Consider the following 18068-nt stretch of genomic DNA (forward strand, 5'->3'; position numbering starts at 1 on the left):
TTGTAGTTTGCTCATTCTTATTTCTGTTTAGTATTTAATTTTATGAGTATTCCATAATTTTCAATTTTATTCTGATGATGGATGTATTAGTTATCTATTTCTGCATACAGATTACCCCTAATTTGCAGCCAACTTGCCCCTTAAAAGATCAAAGATTATCTTACACTGTTTCTGAGGATCAGGAACCTGGGAGTGATGCCGCTGGGGGACGCTGACTCAGAGCGTCTTAGGAGATTGTGCTTAAGCTGGCAGCCAGGTTCAGTCTTTGAAGAATTGACTAAGGCAAACTGCTTCCAAGTTCACTTATGTGTCCATTGGCAAAAGGCTTCAGTTTCTCATCATATAAGTCTCTTCATAGAGTTTCGCCTGATATGGTGGCTAGCTTCCCCAAGAGAGTGATGAGAGTGGGGGGGGGGGGGGTGAGAGAAAAGAAAGAAAGGAGAAGAGGGGGGAGGGGAGGGGAAAGTCCAGGAGAGAAGCTGTAGTCTTTGATAACTGAATCTCAGAAGTGACAAGCCATCACTTCTGCCATACTCTATTGGTCACACAGACTAACTGTTTCAGTGTGAGAGGGGACTACAGAAAAATGTGAATACCAGGAGGAGGTAGGGACATTGCAGACCATCTCAGAGGCTGGCTACCACAGTGGTTATTGGAGTAGTTTTCCACTGTTGGCTAAATAGTACTACTTTGAACATTCCTTTACATATATTTTGTCAGTATATTATGCATTTCTCTTAGGTATATACCTAGTAGTGGAATTCCTGCATCAGACAGATACCAACAAAGAGTTTCCAAAGTGCTTATAAAGTTTTATACTTTTATAAGCAATACTCTAGTTGCTTCATCCTTGATAACACTTGATATTGTGTGTATTTTTCACTTTAGCCATTCTAGGGGTGTGTTTAATGGTATCTCATTGTGATTTTAATTTGCACTCCCCTAATAATTAATGATATTTATTCCTTTTTCATATGTTTATTGTGATTGGGGTTTTCTCTTTTGTGAAACCCTATTCTCTATTATGGCTGAATTTTAAGTGGGTTGCCTGCATTTTAGTATTGGTCTGTAGAAGTTCTTTCTATATCTTCTATAGACTCTCATAATCTATATGTATTACAAATACCTTCTTCCACATTGTGGTGGCATACAGTTGCACTCTGTTAATACTAATATCCTTTAATGAGCAGAGGTTCTTAATTTTAATATGGTTGAATTTTTCATCACTTTTTCTTTTTTCTTTGTGTTTAACTTTTTGAGACTTGTTTACTAATTCTTTGGCTACTCAAGCTTGTGTATATATTTGCTTATTTGTTTCCGAAAAGCTTTGTTGTCTTATCTTTCAAATTTAAATCTACAATCCATCTAGCAATATATAAAGAATAATACACCTTGCCCAAGGGGGTTTGTAACAGGTATTCAAAGGTAGTTTTACAATTGAAAATCAATCTGTGCAGTGCACCATATTATTAGGGAAAAAATAGGACACAATTATATATGTTAATAGATGCAGCAAAGTATGTGAAAAATTCAACACTCATTATAATGAAACACATACCCATACACATAGATATATTCACACACATATTCTTAGCAAATGAGAAAAAGAACTTCCTAAGTCTGAGTTTTTTTAAATCTATAAAAATAAATACAGCAAACATACTTTGTGGTAAAATACTAAAACTATCCTCTTAAAGATTAGAAATACAAGATAAGAATGCTACTGTCACCACTTTTTAAAAATATTGCACTTGAGGTCTCATTCAGTGTAATAGGTCTAGAAAAAGACTTACTGGAAAGAAAAACTTAAAACCGCCATTATTCCTGGATGACATGATTATGTGTCTAAGAAACCTCAAAGAAACTGCATACTGTTAGAACTAATAAGTAACTTTAGCAAGGTCACCTGGATACTATATCAATGAACAGACTAATTGTATTTCTGTATCCAAGAAGCAGATAAAAAATGAATATTTTAAAAGATTCAATTTATAATTTCATTAGAGAATATCAAATATAAAAAATAAATTATATGCAGGCTATATAATACCTCTAACTTAAAACGACAAAATATTATTGAGAGAAATTTTAAAGGAGCTTAGTAATGGAGGCATATACCATGGCCATGGATTGGAAGATTCAACCCAGAGTGATTGATAGTGTTAACTCAGTCAGAATCAAAATTCCTTCAGTTATTTTTGGAATTGGGAAGCTGGTTCTAAAATGTATTTGGAAAAGTAAAGATCTAAGAAGAACCAAGACAATCTTGAAGAATAAGAACAGAGCTAGAGAACTTGCGTTACTAGATAAAGCTATAGTAATTAAGATAGTAATTAAGATGGTACTGCTTCAGATATAGATGAATAGATCAATGGAACACAATAAAAGTTCAGAAAAATGACCCTCTCATACAGAATCAATTGATTTATGACAAAAATCACCCTACAGTGCAGTGGGCATATACTGGCCTTTTCAATAAATAAAATTGGGTTCCTTCAGTATTCATACAGGAATTAAAAAAAAAAAAAAAAAAGAATCTTCACTCCTACCTCACACCACACACCCAAGCCAAAACATTTTAAGTTTTATATTACAAAGATATGTGTCTTTTCTTAAAAAAAATAGTATTTTTAATCAGAGAACTATATTTTTATTTGTTCATTTGTTTTTGCTTTAGTTAGCTAGAAACTCCTGGATAAAGTATGTCTGATTACATTAATTTTCTTTAATCTAAGGTTTTTGTCCCTTTTATTGCATGGTTCTTGTTCTTTCATCCTTGCTTTAATGATTCTATTTTATGGGTCCTTCCTTTTTGTGCAAGTTACTTTAAGTCCATTTTTTTAAAATAGGGTATAAATAATGAATAAGACAATCAATGAGGCAAGTTAAACTTCTTTTGAAATTTTGAAGCCTGATTGAATTGTCAAAAAGAATGATAGCTCATATAGTACTCCTAGTAATTGCACTTTGATAAAATTATAACTGTCCAATATCGTATTGCCAATACATATTATGCATATAAATATTACATGGAATGTTCTTTAAAAGTTAACATATGTGTCAGTATTAAAAATAAGTAGCATTTACATGGAGAAAGAATCTGCTTTTTATAAACTGCCTAGAATATATGCTTAAACCAAATAATAGATCACTTTTTCCTCTTTAGTCATCACAATGGAAGAGTAAGGAGGGGAGAAGGAATAACAGTTTTGCAAGTAGGAAGTGTAATGACTGATGTCTTTCTACCCCTGTTAATGATTAAGGACACAGGGTTTACAGTTATCAAACCAACCTGCGTAGGAATCCCAGCACTGCCTCTTAGTGACTGTGTAATCCATGGATGAGTTACTTTTCTTAAGCCTCAGTTTCTTTATATCCAGAGTGCAGATAATAATATCCACCTCATACAAACTTGGCTCTGTGTATGGCTGAATGTATGCATGAGACCAATTGTTTTGCAGAGTGTAATTTTCCAAATCTTAATATCCATCCTAATTTAAGTGGATGATCTGATCTTGAGATTCTGGAAGAGAATAAAAATTGGAAACCTATATGAAACAAGCTAGCTGAATATGGACTAGCTCAACTAGGAGAGCAGGTTAAAAACCCAGATGATGTGGGGCAAATAAGAAATTCCGAACAGTATGTGCAGCCCATCGGTTGCAATGAGGCCTCAGGGAGTTGTAACGTCTGAGACTGTAGATGCTGTTGCTGTACTGTGAAGCACTGCAGCGCTGGTGGGCCCTCTGAACTCCCATTCCACCCAGTACACGTGGCAATAAAGTGCAGCACGTGGTACCCACATCAGAGCAATAGCTACATCTTCAAAGTAATATTTTAATGACTTCTGTAGTCTGCATTTGGGAAGATGATTTTAGACCTTGTGTTTTGTCTTTTTCTAGATTAATACACCTTCCCCTTCAGCTCCCTGCATTTGGGGAAATCTCTTGCACAGTGTATTTCCCAGCGAGTATTTTATCTCTTTCAGAATGCCCTGAGGGAACCTTTGATCCAAAATGTAAGGGCAGCAGCCAAAACCAGAATCAGGGTGTCTGTGGTGGTGGGAGAAGTTTGCACGTGTTCAGGAGGATGGATAAGGACAGTTTGTGGAAAAGGTAATGTTTCCTTCTTTCCCACGTCAGTCTGGTTGCTGATTTTTTTTTAGGTTCCATCATCTTTGGCAAAGACGGACTTTTGTCACAAAACTGGAACTGAACCCTGTGTTGCTTGGGAAGTTTGTAGGGTCTTTGTTCCCTTCTGTTGACACCCATATCTATTGACATTTGCAATGGTGTTATTTAAACTTTTTCATTGCTAAGGTGACTGGAGCACCATATCAAGATGCAAATAAGGGAGCATTTTTATATTTAATATTAAGTCAGCCTTTCCTCCTCCCCCTACCATTTCTACTGACAGTACAGAATATTTTGTTATAGGACAGGGAGTGAAATAGCGGATTATGTCTTTCACTTCAACAGGACCCTGTTTTAAGAATTCTGTACACCTTATATTGGGTTATATAGATTATAAAGTACAGATTAATAGCCAACCAGCCAAATTACAATGCACCAAAGACTTAATGCCATCTTAAAACCTCACCATGGAAAGCAAAACTCTGAGTAGACACTTTAGTAAACAAATCTAGAAAAAGTTCAATTTTACTTGCTTGTAAGAAATTATGAGCATGCAAATATCTGAAATTAAACAATGCTAGAGAAAAAAATAAATTCACTTTTCAAAAATGATTAAAGTCTAGAGTGAATTTGCTATCACACAGTAATTTGCTAAACTGAAGCAGGAGTTATTTTGGATTGAGTTTGTTACATAGCTCATGCATGAAATGATCTGTTGCTTGTTCTTGTGAAGCTGTTTTCACACTCCGAAACAGGGGTGGGGGGTGGGGTGGGGGGGAATGTATTCTGTCTGAGGCATTGTAAAAATATTGAAAGCTCTGACTGAGGTATTTTGTAGAGGTATCCGACTACAACTTGTCATTGACACTTTACGGGCCAATAATCATTAAGCCAAAATCGCAGATGTTTAGCTTTCAGAATTATTTCTTAATGTAGACTTGGGTTCAAAAACCCAATTCAGGCACCTTGAGACCATCACTCATGTGATTATACTGCCATCGTGTGGTTTCAAAGATCCCTTTCAATTCGGAAAAAACATCAAAAGAAATGGTCTCTTACAAAAGGGACATTATCCAAGTATTGTCTCTGTTTTACTTGTTTGTTTGTCCTCTGTCACAATACCACATATAGTCCATGGATGACCACAGGTAGTAGGACAGGGAGAGGGCAACATAGAGGTGGCAGTATAGGTAAGATTCTAATAATCCTGCAAAATTTGCCAGGGCTTCAGCTTCTGCCCAGTGAATGCATCAAGATGTTTGTAAAGATATGCCGCCTTTATTGACCTTTTCTGCATAAATGTGGCATTTACTATCTCCAGAAAAAAACTGAAAAATTCCCTATAGTTATCTATAGGCAAGTGGATCTCAAACTGAGGTCCTCAAAACTGCAGCAGCAGCTTCCCTGGAGAACTGGGTGGAAATTCAAATTCTTCGGCTCCATCCTGTACTGAATCAGAAACCACAGAGGTGGGGCTCAGAAATCTGTTTTTAACAAGCCTTCTAGGTGATTCTGATGCTTGCTAAAGTTTGAGAACCACTGCTATAGACAACTGTACCTGTCCTGTGGTGGATTAACACGTATTTCCCTAGATAGAGCTAAATTTAGCAGCACCTGCTCCTGGCCCCCGAAAAATTCCGAAAGAAGATGGAAGAGAAGGGCCCTAGGACTTCCCATGAATATGTTCACCCAGCACCCCAAAGCCACCCTGGGAAGGAAGATGCAGAGGATCTCTGTGAGGTCTTCATTCTCATCAGCTGGTATGTCAACCTCTCTTTAACTGAAGAAGATGCTAGAGTTAATCAGGAACAAATCTCTCAGGCTTTGGGGATTATTGGAGATACTGGAGTGGTCGTCTGAGTGGATATTGTACATATAAGTCCACTTTTTCAGACATTAAAAACACAGTTTTAATAAGGGAAGCTAAAAATGGGAAAGGACCCCAGTCTCTAAGAAATGCTAAGGAATATTGCGATGGTATGAGGATTTCCTGCCCTGTCATAGCGACTTCCCAACTCCACTGGCTGTGGCCATGCAGGAAGGTTGGCTCTGGGCTGCTAAGACTTCTGACCATTTCAAGAAGAACCAAAAATAAGAATTTTTATGTGAAATATTCTAATTTTAAGTGTGAGTTCTATTTTAAGTGCATGTCTAATTTAAAAAAGTGAAAACATATTTACCTTTATGATTCAGTCTACTGACCTCCCAGATTATGATCTCTGGGATGCACAGGTAAGGAAAACTGTAGATGTCAACCTCAACACAGGTTTATGACCACATTCATATCTTACACTTAAGTGATATGTGTCCGTGTGTTTTCTTCTCTGTACGTGTAAATACATATATACAAAGCATGATAATCCAGTGTCTCAACACGTGAGGGAAATACTCTATTCAGCAATGAAGCAGCTTCAAACTGAATAAAGGTCAATAATCTGAAAGAGCCCTGAATTCAAAAAATACATGCTTTGAGAGGAAAATAAATGATAATTCTACTAATGCAAAGTATGCTTTGACAACATTTTAAAATTTTATAAATTTCACAGCATACCTAGAATAAAGGTAATGAGGATATACAAATTACTTGTAGTGTGACTTATTTTTAGGACATATAAAGTACTTCAAATATATAAAGCTCATGAATAAATTTAGGCACTCATCTGGAGACAAAAATCATGTTTTAATTATATATGTATATATACACACATATGTTATCCCTGGCTCTGAAAGGAGTACTTAGTAAATGGCTCCTGAACAAATAGAAGTTTAAGTATTGGTTCAGGTATTATCAAGTGAATTTTCTTTACCAGGCATACTCTCTCCTGGTCTGACCCTCACTGTGGTCACTGCATCCAAGATTCAGAGCATGCTGCCTTACTTATTTCACTGCAACTTGTAGACTTTCTGAAAGACTTTAAGGTAAAACCAACTTTAGATAGACTCTGCTTTTACTTTTTAGTTTCTTTCCAAATCTAGTAAAATTCCAGTGGCTCCACTTCTGACAGTATCTTTGAGATTGTCTGATAGGAGAACTAGTTCTAGGGTAGGTTATAATATTCACTCTGAGCTGAAGATCATTCTAGTCACTGGAGGCCAATGCCTGATATACTCCTACCCTTCTGTATAACAACAGACTCTCTTGGGGAGCTAGTTCTTTAGATGTATTGCCAGATTTAATGAAGATTCCCTCACTGAGGTCTCTTGCCTTGTAGTGGACCATTGTGCCTAGGATTCGGGCCATGGGAATCATTTACTTCTTCTCATGGATTTTTGGGTTTCAAGAGTATCTCACTAAAATGTACATATTCTCGGGAGGGATGAAAACATGATGTTTTCCTCATCCACTCAGCAAATATTATTGGAAATTTGTCATTGGAACTGGATGGAGCCATGTGGATATGTTAAAGACTTCTACCTGGTTCCTGGCCAGGAGAAGCACAGAAACCAGGAAGAAAAACAAATAATTGCACAACAGTATACTTAAGGTCTAAAAAATGCTTGTAATTCACTGAGAAAACAAATAAACAAACAAACAAAAATCTGCCCCAAAGGATCTATAATGGTTGCACAGGTAGTTAATATTTGAACGGGGTTTCACAAGATTAATAGGCACTTACCTGGTGAAGGAGGAGGAGATACAATGTGAAGAAATGCTGGTCATTTCTTGTGACTAGAGTGTTTGTCAACCACTGGATCTTTGAAGCATAGCACAGGGTCCCTATAATGAATCCAATAGTTATTCTTTGCATGCAGGAGTAAATGAGTGGAAGAATGATTAGTATTGGGTTGGCCAAAAAGTTCATTCTGGTTTGAGATGGTAGGGAAAAACCCGAACGAACTTTTTGGCCCACCCAATATGTTTGTAGGGCATTGTGAGTAGTGGAAGAAATAAGGTAAGACTAGAAAAATTGGTTAGGCACAGAGACCATGAAGACAACACTAAAGAATCTAAATTTTATTCTGTAGTTGAGTTTCATTTCTTTGTCAAGATCCACTTGCATCATCATCTGTTGAGCTACTTTTTAATTATGCAAATTCCTGGCTCTTATCACAGATCGAGTGAATCAGAAACTCTTGAAGACTGAGCAAAGAAATCTCTTGCACTCTGTGAAAACTACTGCTAGAAGCAATGTCCAATTCTTAAAACATTATTTTTAAACTATTTTGATTGTTCAACATCTTAAGAGAATCTGTCAAAAGCTATGGAAATTCTCTCCAGAAAAATATATAGGCACATTCATTTTTACTAACAATTCCAGAGAGATTATGAAACCCCTGAGATTAACTCATGGGCTCAAGTTAATGACTCCTGAAACCAAGAGGGCTAACAACTGAGAGAAAGTCAGATGAGAATCATCGTTACCAGAAGTTACAGTGATGGAGGCCTTTTGGATGCAGTTGAAGGATACAGACAAATCCTTGCTTCTTAACAATTTCGTCTAAGACCAACCTAATTTCCTTCTGTCCATATTTACTATAAAAGAGACATGTTCACATTTAAAAGGAGAAGAATTTATGCTGGGAGCCAGGAAGCTTCTTGATCATTTCCATCTGAAGTAAAGCATTTAATGAAAAATTGGAATGTTTCAAAAGGAAAAACAAAAGTATTTATTGAGCATTTAGAAACTGATATGTTGTTTTTCCTTATTTCAAATAACAAATGAATTTGTTGGTATTCTAGAAAGTGTATGAGCTAACTGTTTATATACGTAAAGCTTCACGTATTTAGATCATATCTAAAAATTTTGGTCTCTTTCTGATAATCTAACATTTGGGAACCACAGTACAGTTCTATTTCCTTCAAAATTGAGAGCTATATCTGCAAATAACAGCTAAAATGGTCTATTGCTGGAGATACGTCACATGGAACAAGATAAAGTCTATGAAAACAGCCTTTTAGAAAAGTCATGGCTGAACTCTAATGACCTAGATTATTTAATGCAAACATCGTGTGCAATTTTGGAGATTTAGGGCAGCCCTCCCTGCAGTCAACTAAAACAAGCTGGTTTATGTAAAACCAACATGGAAACAGTTCAGAGGCACAAGTTGCTATTCTGTGTACCTGGAGCAGAATCACTGAACTTCATCCAAACTTGGAGCAGAGTCAGAAAAACGGGTGAAGGAGAGAGTGTGGTGGGATGTATGGAAAGGGCTTATAAAGTGGGGAGTCTTATACAGAGTTAAGGAGTTAATAATATATTGTTAACAACATATAATATTATTCTGTAAGCTTTTAATTCTTTGGTTAACAAAGAACATCATACTGTGCTTCTCAATCTGCCATTTGTTTTTTCACTTAACATTCTTTTGGAAGTTAGTTTGTATTGATGTACGTTGACTGGGTTCCTTTCTTCTGAGTGCTTAAAAGGCTACTGTTATTTGAACATTCTACAACTTTGTTCTCCATTCTCCTAAAGGAGACATATAGGTTGTCTTGGATTCTTTGCCATTACCAAGTGTTTCAAGAATGCCTCTGTGGGTGTCTCCTTGTGTGCACACGTGGAGGGCGTTCTTTAGGGTTTGTACTAAGTGTGGATTTGCTGGGTCACAGGATATTCTTTGTTTAATAATGCCAAACTGCTCTCCAGGGCAGGGCTACCAGTTATGTGAGAGGTGCAATTGTGCTATTTTGTTGTCTAACTTGTGTCAGACTTTTAAAGGAAATATTTTTATTTGCATTTCTCTAATTACTGGTGAGGGTTGGCATCTTTTGATGCATTGTCTCTTCAAGGGTACTCTTCTGTGAATTGTTGCTTAATGTCCTATGTCCACGTTTCTGTGGGCCAAGCACTGATCTAGGCTCCTGGGATATACCCGTGAACAAAACAAAAAACACTGCCCTCTTAGAGCTTACATCCTAGCAAGGAGAAAACAGATAATAAACAATAAAAGTAAAAACAAGTGCATTTTGTTTCAGGATAAGACGATAAGTGCTCCTGGAAGAAGTCAAAGTAAAACAGGTCAAGTAAAAGGGCTTCGGAATGCAGCGTAGGCCAAACAGTTTAGAGTAGTAAAGAGTGATCAAGGGAGACCTCGGGGAGAAGACAAGATTTGAGTCCATTGAGAAAGTTAAGGAACAGTTAAGAAGCCAGTGTGTCAGGAATGGAGAGACAAATGGAAAAACACTGTAGAGATGAAATCAGAAAAGTAGAGGGAAAGGATTGTTATATAGGGCCTTGTGGATCATTGTAAGACATTGGCTTTTAGTTGAATAAAATGGGGGATCCACTGAAAGGCTTTGCACAGAGGAATGACATGACCTGCCTTGTTATAAAAGGAGCGCTCACATTAAACTTTCAAATGCTTACATGCTATAGTTTCTACATAATAAGGAACTTGGCTAAATCTTTTCTTCCTATGGGAACAATTTGATTAAAGATCAACTAAGACTGGGAAAGGTTGAAATGGATTACTCCTTGCGCTTGGATGAACAACTAAGGTTTAGGACTTGGATATGCAGCGGCTGAGTTCTAACTGTGACTTTACACTTTTCGTTCTGGCAGCTCTGGCCTGTTGCCTTTGACCTAGGTTCCTTATAGCTTACCCATTTGTCACTCAGGGGTAAATTTACTATTGTTGTCAACCCTATGCCAGGCCCTGGACCAGCTGTTGTTAAGCATTATCTCTAATATCTGGCAGGACAGCGTATTGTCACATTCACTGTCACCTTTGCAGAGCTAGGCTAGAAGCCAAATCTGTCCCACCCCAAGTCCCGTATTGTCTTATTAAACTATGATGTCTGCTGTGTGTGGCAGGGCAGTTATAGGATTTCTCTTAACTAGATGGCAATGGGTATTAAAACAAGGTGGCACTGAATAATGCATAAGGCTACATTAAGACTTTTTAAAAAAATAATGATTTTAATGTATATAATTTCTGAAGTATTTGTCTTCTTTGAAGCTGGTATATAACAAGAGCTAGTTGTCTCTTTTCTGTTTGTTTTGATATTCACAATGAAACAAATTTGGGGAATGAATTTTAGATCTCCAAAAAGATTTATCCTAGTTCTTTGGGAAAGTAGAAGTTTCAATCTAATATGCTAATCTGATATAAGGTATTATCAAAACCCAGCCTAAGTGACTAGTTCAAAGTATCCTAACAGATTTAAATTTTTGAAAGAAAAATAGTTTCTGCCCCAGTGGATTGTGAACAACAAACAATGTCTTATTTTCTTCTACTTGAGTGAGAATACTCCATAAGCTGACAGGTCTTTTCTCCTCAAATATATTTATGAATTTTTGTGCTTCGTGTGACAGAACACAGATAGTCCCAGCCCCAAATGGGTTGTATCCATTTGCAAATGAAGGCAGCCACTTATGTCTCCAATTCAGGATTGTTCAAAGGCAGCCTTAGCCAAGGATGCTTATGTTATTTTTTCCATAACCATGCAAAGGCCAAATAAGAGTTGTTGTTTTTTATTCTGAGCCTAGAAGTCTATGGTAATACATATTGTCTTTAGGTACATTTTATTTTTAAACAAACTTCCGAAGAGACCGGTCAGAATAAATAATTTCAATGTTAGATTGTAGTAAATTGCTAGGCATATCATCATTTACTGCAAATAAAGGATCATGACTGAAATAGGGAACGTTGGATGGATGTGAAGTCAACTACCCAGTCATTAAATAGTGACAAGAAGCAGTACTGCTCACTGCCAGGTTTACCTTCCATCTTTGTCTGGAAGAGTTCTTTCAAGTTCACCTCAGTTGGGTGGACTTGGAATCTGGAGATTAAGATAGTATGCATGTGTGTGACTGTGTCCAGTTGGAATAACATTTTCTTCTTGCAGATCATTCTTTATAACACGAAAAAGCAAAACAAAGCACACAAAACAAAGTTTGTTGAAAATTATATCAGATTTTCTATGTTGGAAAATCTACCCCTATAAATTCATATATTAAAACACAAAATCAGAAGATCAAGATGATCTCCCAATACATTTTCTCTCAGGATAGCCACAGCTTGAGAAAGAAAAACAATTAGCAACATTTATTACTTGTCTAGAAAAAAAATTGCCTCTTCAGGAACATTACCTCTGTTTGCTAGTCTGTTCTAACCAGATTTCCCTTTCTCGCATGGGAAATTTAACTGGAAATATTAGTGGCCTGTTTTTGCTTGATAACATTTCTGCATAAGCATTTAAAAGGCAAGGTTCCTATGCGCAGTAGTCTGATAAAGACTTTCTTTGCAATGGCAAAAACACCAGTTTACTTGTTCAAAATGATAAAGAGTTAAGGCCAGAGTTCATAACCTGAACTTATCCTGCGACACTCCCTCCCCCTTTCACTTGATGAAAACATGCTCATGTGAAGTGAATTCTGAAACTGAATCCACTGAACACACTGAGCATTTGGTAACCGATTTGTACTGTGACATTCAAACATCTGCCATGGCCGTTGCAATGTAAATAGGAAATTCTAAATGTGATTTGAATTGCCCTTTGGGGAGTTTTACACTGAGAGACGGTACATTTCCAAGGTAGCCAATACTTAATACGGAGCAAGCCCAGTGGTCGGGTTGGAGACTGTTCTGCTTCAGAGCACAAGTTGACAGGAAACTCTGCACGCCTTCAACTGGACCGAGGGAATTCGGCGGTTGACGTAGCCATACATATTTTTGAAATAGTTTCTCTTGTTAGAAATGTTTTAGATTAGCCCGGGAAAATAAGCACCTTCATTATTCACATACAGTGATTCAGTTTTGAGGTGACAGCTGCCTACATAGATCCTAGTTTACAGACTGGCATAAGCAACGACTGGTTTTTAATTAGCAATAAGCTTTTTGTAATTATTAGAAGTCAGCCTTTCCTGTGATTGAAGTATCTATGCTAGCACATATGCCCTCATAGTAAACAGAAGGGCTCAGACGTTTCCCATGAAATGCAACTGAGTACGTAGGTACTGCTGTGTGGCACGTTGAAAACGGATCATCAATTCACATTTTATTAGGATGTTGCCAAGACTTTTTAAGCAAGAATTAAATTCAAGGGCATTGAATTTTGTATATTTTTGATATTACCTGATATAAAATTCTAGTTGTGTCTACCCATAAATAAATTCAGCTGTTGAGGTTTCTTTACAATGTGGGATTAAGTGAAGAGAAGTGCATTGCTAGAATTCTCCACTAGAGGGCCACAGCTCCCTCCTTCCTTGTGCGTCTGGGTCAGGGCTCAAAAAAAAAAAAAAAAGGTAAATATTATTATGTTATTTTTTTCCCCTCAAGCTCGTTGTTTTTATATATAAAATAATAACATAAAAACATATATAAATATACGATAGGTAAAAATATTTTTAAAAAATAACGATGCAGAATTGTGTAGAGTAAAAAGCTTCCCAGCCAGTTTACAATTTCCGCCTCCAAGCCCCACCAGTTTTCTTTTTAACGTGAATGTGATTGCACTAAACATTAATTTTATGTCTTGCTTATCTGTTTTATTTACTAAGCTGTATATTGTAGGCATCTTTTCCTGTCAGTTCACACAGATCTACCTTTTCTTCCATATGGTTCCAGAATATTCTATCGTAGGCCCCTAAAAAGATTTGTTTAATAAATCCCCTATAGATGGACATTCAGATTGTTTTCAGTATTTTGGTATTAAAAAAATGCTGTGGTAAACATTCTTTCATTTATTTCTTTGCATGGATGTGAGAGTTTCTCTGTGAGTTAAATTTCCTAGCTACATAATAGTAAGACTTATTTATTTAAAACTTTAATAAATATTGCAAAGAGTGTCTATCTCCAGAAAAAAAAAACCTGTGATTTTGTGATTTAAACTCACACTATGTGTGAAAGTGCCTTTTAGCCCTGACCCTGGCAAACACTGCATATGTCAAACCTTATAATCTTAGCCAGTCTATTAAAGGAAAAATAATATCTTGGTCTAGGTCCATGATAACTAACTTCAATGAATAAATTAAATTTAAAATTGAAAAAAAGTTGTGAAAATTTGCTTTACATGTTTTTATCAGAAGATGAACATAGGATGACCAGTTGTTAATGGTTCCAGAAGAAAACATCATTGGGCAAACTGACCTGACTTCCATAAACTAGTGTTAATAAAACCAGTCCTAGGTCTAAATATTTAAAATTTTCCACAAGACTTTTATATCATTTGACAAAAATTATTATAAAAAATCTGTAAAGGAAGGTGGGTGGGTATTATTATTTTTAACATCCAGGTGAGAATGAATCTTTTAAATCATCACTATTATGACCTCCAGCATAAGAACTTCAGTAATGAATCTTGAATCTAAAAGTGAATCTTACTTCACCTTCTAAGCCTGTTTCTCCCTTTCTCCTTAGAGACTGCCTATCACAATTTGCCCATTCTTTTCTCTCCATTCTAAACTACAGCACCCACCCTTTCCTCTTCGTTTTTAGCAAAGAACAAAATGCCCAGAATTTAAATGTCAAGTATTTTTTTCCTAACAAATATTTTTGTTACTAGGTTAAACATACACCCAAGTAGCAGGTTAAAAATAATTACAACACAGCTTGGCTAGTTTGTTGTACCATTTTTGTTCATTTTCCTCTGACAGAAACCTAATACCTTTCATGATAGCCATATATATCTTACCTGACCCAAAAATATCCCATCAAGGGACAAGCCCACCTTGGAAAATTGCAAAGCAGTCAAGGCTTGTCCCTTTCCCTCCCCACTCCCCATCCCCGCCATATCCCACATTTCACCCCTTTCCTCCTTCCACCCTCCACCTAGCTGTGTTTAGCTTTATCCCAGTAATCTATAGCAGAAGGGAGATATCTGAACTTCAATGTTAGTTGACTATGTCTTCCAGGGTGTGGAGTGTACATATAAATGAACATTCAGAGAGTCAAAGGAGAGCTTTCCCTAAGGGGATAATTAGGAATAGAGAGCAGGAGATGTATTTTCAAGCACAGAATGTGTCCTAGGAGGTTTCTGTGCCTATTGATATGGAGCATCTGAGTCTATGTAAATGCGAAATTCCAGCTGTAGAAAAATAGAATGGTAAAGAACCACTAGATGTACTGGGGTATCATTATTTCTTTCAATCTAATAGTTTGCTCTAGTATGTATGTGTGTGTGTCGGGGGTGTGTGTGTGTTTGGTTTTGATCACCCATACTTCAAGCTTTATAATAGAAGGTTTTAAACCACATGCCAACCTTCCTGGGTATGGGAATTTTGTTGGACACTGGCTGATGCTAATTGAGGAAATAGCCCCCTCCTTCCTGCCCCCTTCTCCAACCAGATAAGAATCAGTGTGACTTAAGTTATCTCAATAATTTCTTATTTTGAGGTCTCTAAATTTTTAGGTTGTTCTATATAAGTTCCATTTTTAGTAATTAACTAATATATTTGAAATAAAGGAGATAAATTGAGGCAGAAGTGTAATTATTGGCTGCCAATTTATGAACTTGAGAAATACAGCTTTGCTAGAAAAGGAAAATACATAAGAATAAGGAAAAATGAGTTAGTTACATATGTGGATATGGTTTTTGTTTGTGAGAAATGAGTTATGTATATGGGGTGAATTCCTGAGGGTGAATGTTATTGTAAAAAATAATAATTTAATAAAAATTCATTTATACAAACCAGAAAGAGATTTGTGTAGATAAACTTGAATTTATTTCTGCCTTGTACTGTAATTTTCTGTGTTGAAAATGTGGTTTTAGATTATAAAGCTCCAGCTATGCAGTAATTTCTTATCAGCTGTGTAAAATAACCTTTGGACTGAATATTTTCAAATTGTTGTATATTCTGTATAACAGATACTATGCATACAATTCTCCATGTGCTGTGTTAGAGAGGTGATGAATAATTTGACAGAGGGTCAAATGCTTTTCAATATGATTGGGAAGCTATTTTAAAAATATTAAAAAGTTTTCCAGTGGTTGAAAAGTTTATGTCCAGAAGCCTAGAAACAGAGTTGGTTCATTTGACAGACACTGGAGCAGTACACAGAAACAGGAACTGTATTTTACAAAGGAAGGGAGAGGAGAGGAGAGGAGGGTAGGCGAGGGTAGAGGAGGGGAGGGGAGGGGAGGGGAGGGAAAGGAAGGGAAAGAAGAAGGGAGGGAGGGAGGAAGGGAGGAAGGAAGGAAGGGAGAAAAAAGTTGATTTATTTTCCATTTTCAGCTGTCCAGATGGACTTTTGGACGTTGAATTGTCACCAGGTGTGTCACACTGTGCAGTCCATCTCTGGGATATCCTTCCCTCTCCCTGGCTGGTTTGGAGCCAGAGGTGACAATGGAGGTGGACTGAGCAGCTCTACCCCATGCCCTGTACACACATGCACCTTTTTTTGTCCAATAGATTCCTATAGTTTAAAATGAATAAAATTCTGGTTAATGAACATACATCTAAATATGGTGTGTTTCATATACTCTATTCTAGTGTTGACTTGCAACTACTTTAAAAACATGATCCTTAAATTGCAATTTTGGGAAAGATGCTGTATATTTCCAACCCTTGCAGATGATACAAGCTCAACTCCAAAATATGAACACAGCTGATCAGCTCAATTAATTCAAAAGGAAAAAAACCCAGACCAGTTAGTGTAGGCAAAATAACTGGGTGAATAATTGAACTTTTCATGTTTCAACCAGCACTTTTGACAGCAGGTTGATGAGGTCACACAGTAAGAGATACATGAATGCATCAGTATCCTTAATTTAAGGCTACTTAACTTAAGGTGTGCATGTGTCTTGCTGGTATCCTTAGGTGCACGCACACACTGTAAGCATCCTCAGGTGCACATGGATGTCACTTTCTATTAAGTTGCATTCTCCAGAGACCCAAAGAAATGCTCATGTGTTTCTAAGTAACTAGCTTGTGCCAGTGTTTAAAACCTTCAGATGTCACAAGAGCTTACACGTTGGCAAACTATTAAAAGGAGAAATGTCTCTAGTGTTTCTGGGATAGATCATCTATTGTTGGAACCGCTGAATTACAGAGCATTTTGGGACGAACCTCTGAAGCGCTTATTTGCTGTTTGTGTGGAAAAGTGCATTTTTCTAGACTAATTTTCAAAAAGATTTTGTTTGGAAAAATCAGTACTTTTATGGAGATATCAAGACTAATAATATTGAATTGTCATACATTTCTGGACTGGTAGAGAGAGTTCTCTCTCCTCCCAGATCTGAAGCAGAAAGTAAATAAGAACTATACCCTTCTAAGATATTAAGATCAACATTATATCATCAATATTAGACATTTTCCAACATTTAATCTTCATTTATTTTGGTTTTAAGCTAAACTTGAAGACTGGATTTTATAAGTATTTTTAAAAATCATATACACATTTTAGTTTTTACCTAGTTAAAACTCACTGGAAAAAGAAGAGCTGGTGTCATATACCAAAAACAATAATGACCTGTTATTATTTAAACTTCCAAGCCTTTCTTTTCCTCAATTGTGGATCCACACTGCCTCAATTCAGTTCAACCAACGTTTCATAAAATTGCAGTTTAACTCATGACATGATGAGATTTAACACTCTCGTAAAATTCTCACTTGATGATCATGTTTGGCCTGGCCTTAGCTCTCCCGTAACCTCACTACACTTCCTTCACTTACCAAAATTGTCTTCTCTGGAACAAATATTTTCCCTTGTCTCCCCATAGCAGCCTTTTCATTCCCTCTCCTCTACCCTTATCTTTGCTCTAAATCCTGCAAGTAAGCCAATTAAAACAATATAATCTAATCTGATTTGGTTGTCGCAAGGAAATTAAGACAACATTATCCATGTCTCTGGATAGTTCCTCTCTTGTCTCACTCATGCTCTTAGAAAAACTTCAGTCCCAAGAACTGTGCAGTTAGCAAGCTCTCAGAATGACCCTACTTATTCATCAAACTATTTGAAATCATGGCAAAGTTTGGTCCTCCATATTTTATTAAACTCAATTAAGTAATGGAATCTTTTGTCATCAGTTTCAACTTCATCTTCCATGGAAAA

Source organism: Balaenoptera ricei, chromosome 4 (assembly GCF_028023285.1).
Source record: "Balaenoptera ricei isolate mBalRic1 chromosome 4, mBalRic1.hap2, whole genome shotgun sequence".
Taxonomy (NCBI): domain Eukaryota; kingdom Metazoa; phylum Chordata; class Mammalia; order Artiodactyla; family Balaenopteridae; genus Balaenoptera; species Balaenoptera ricei.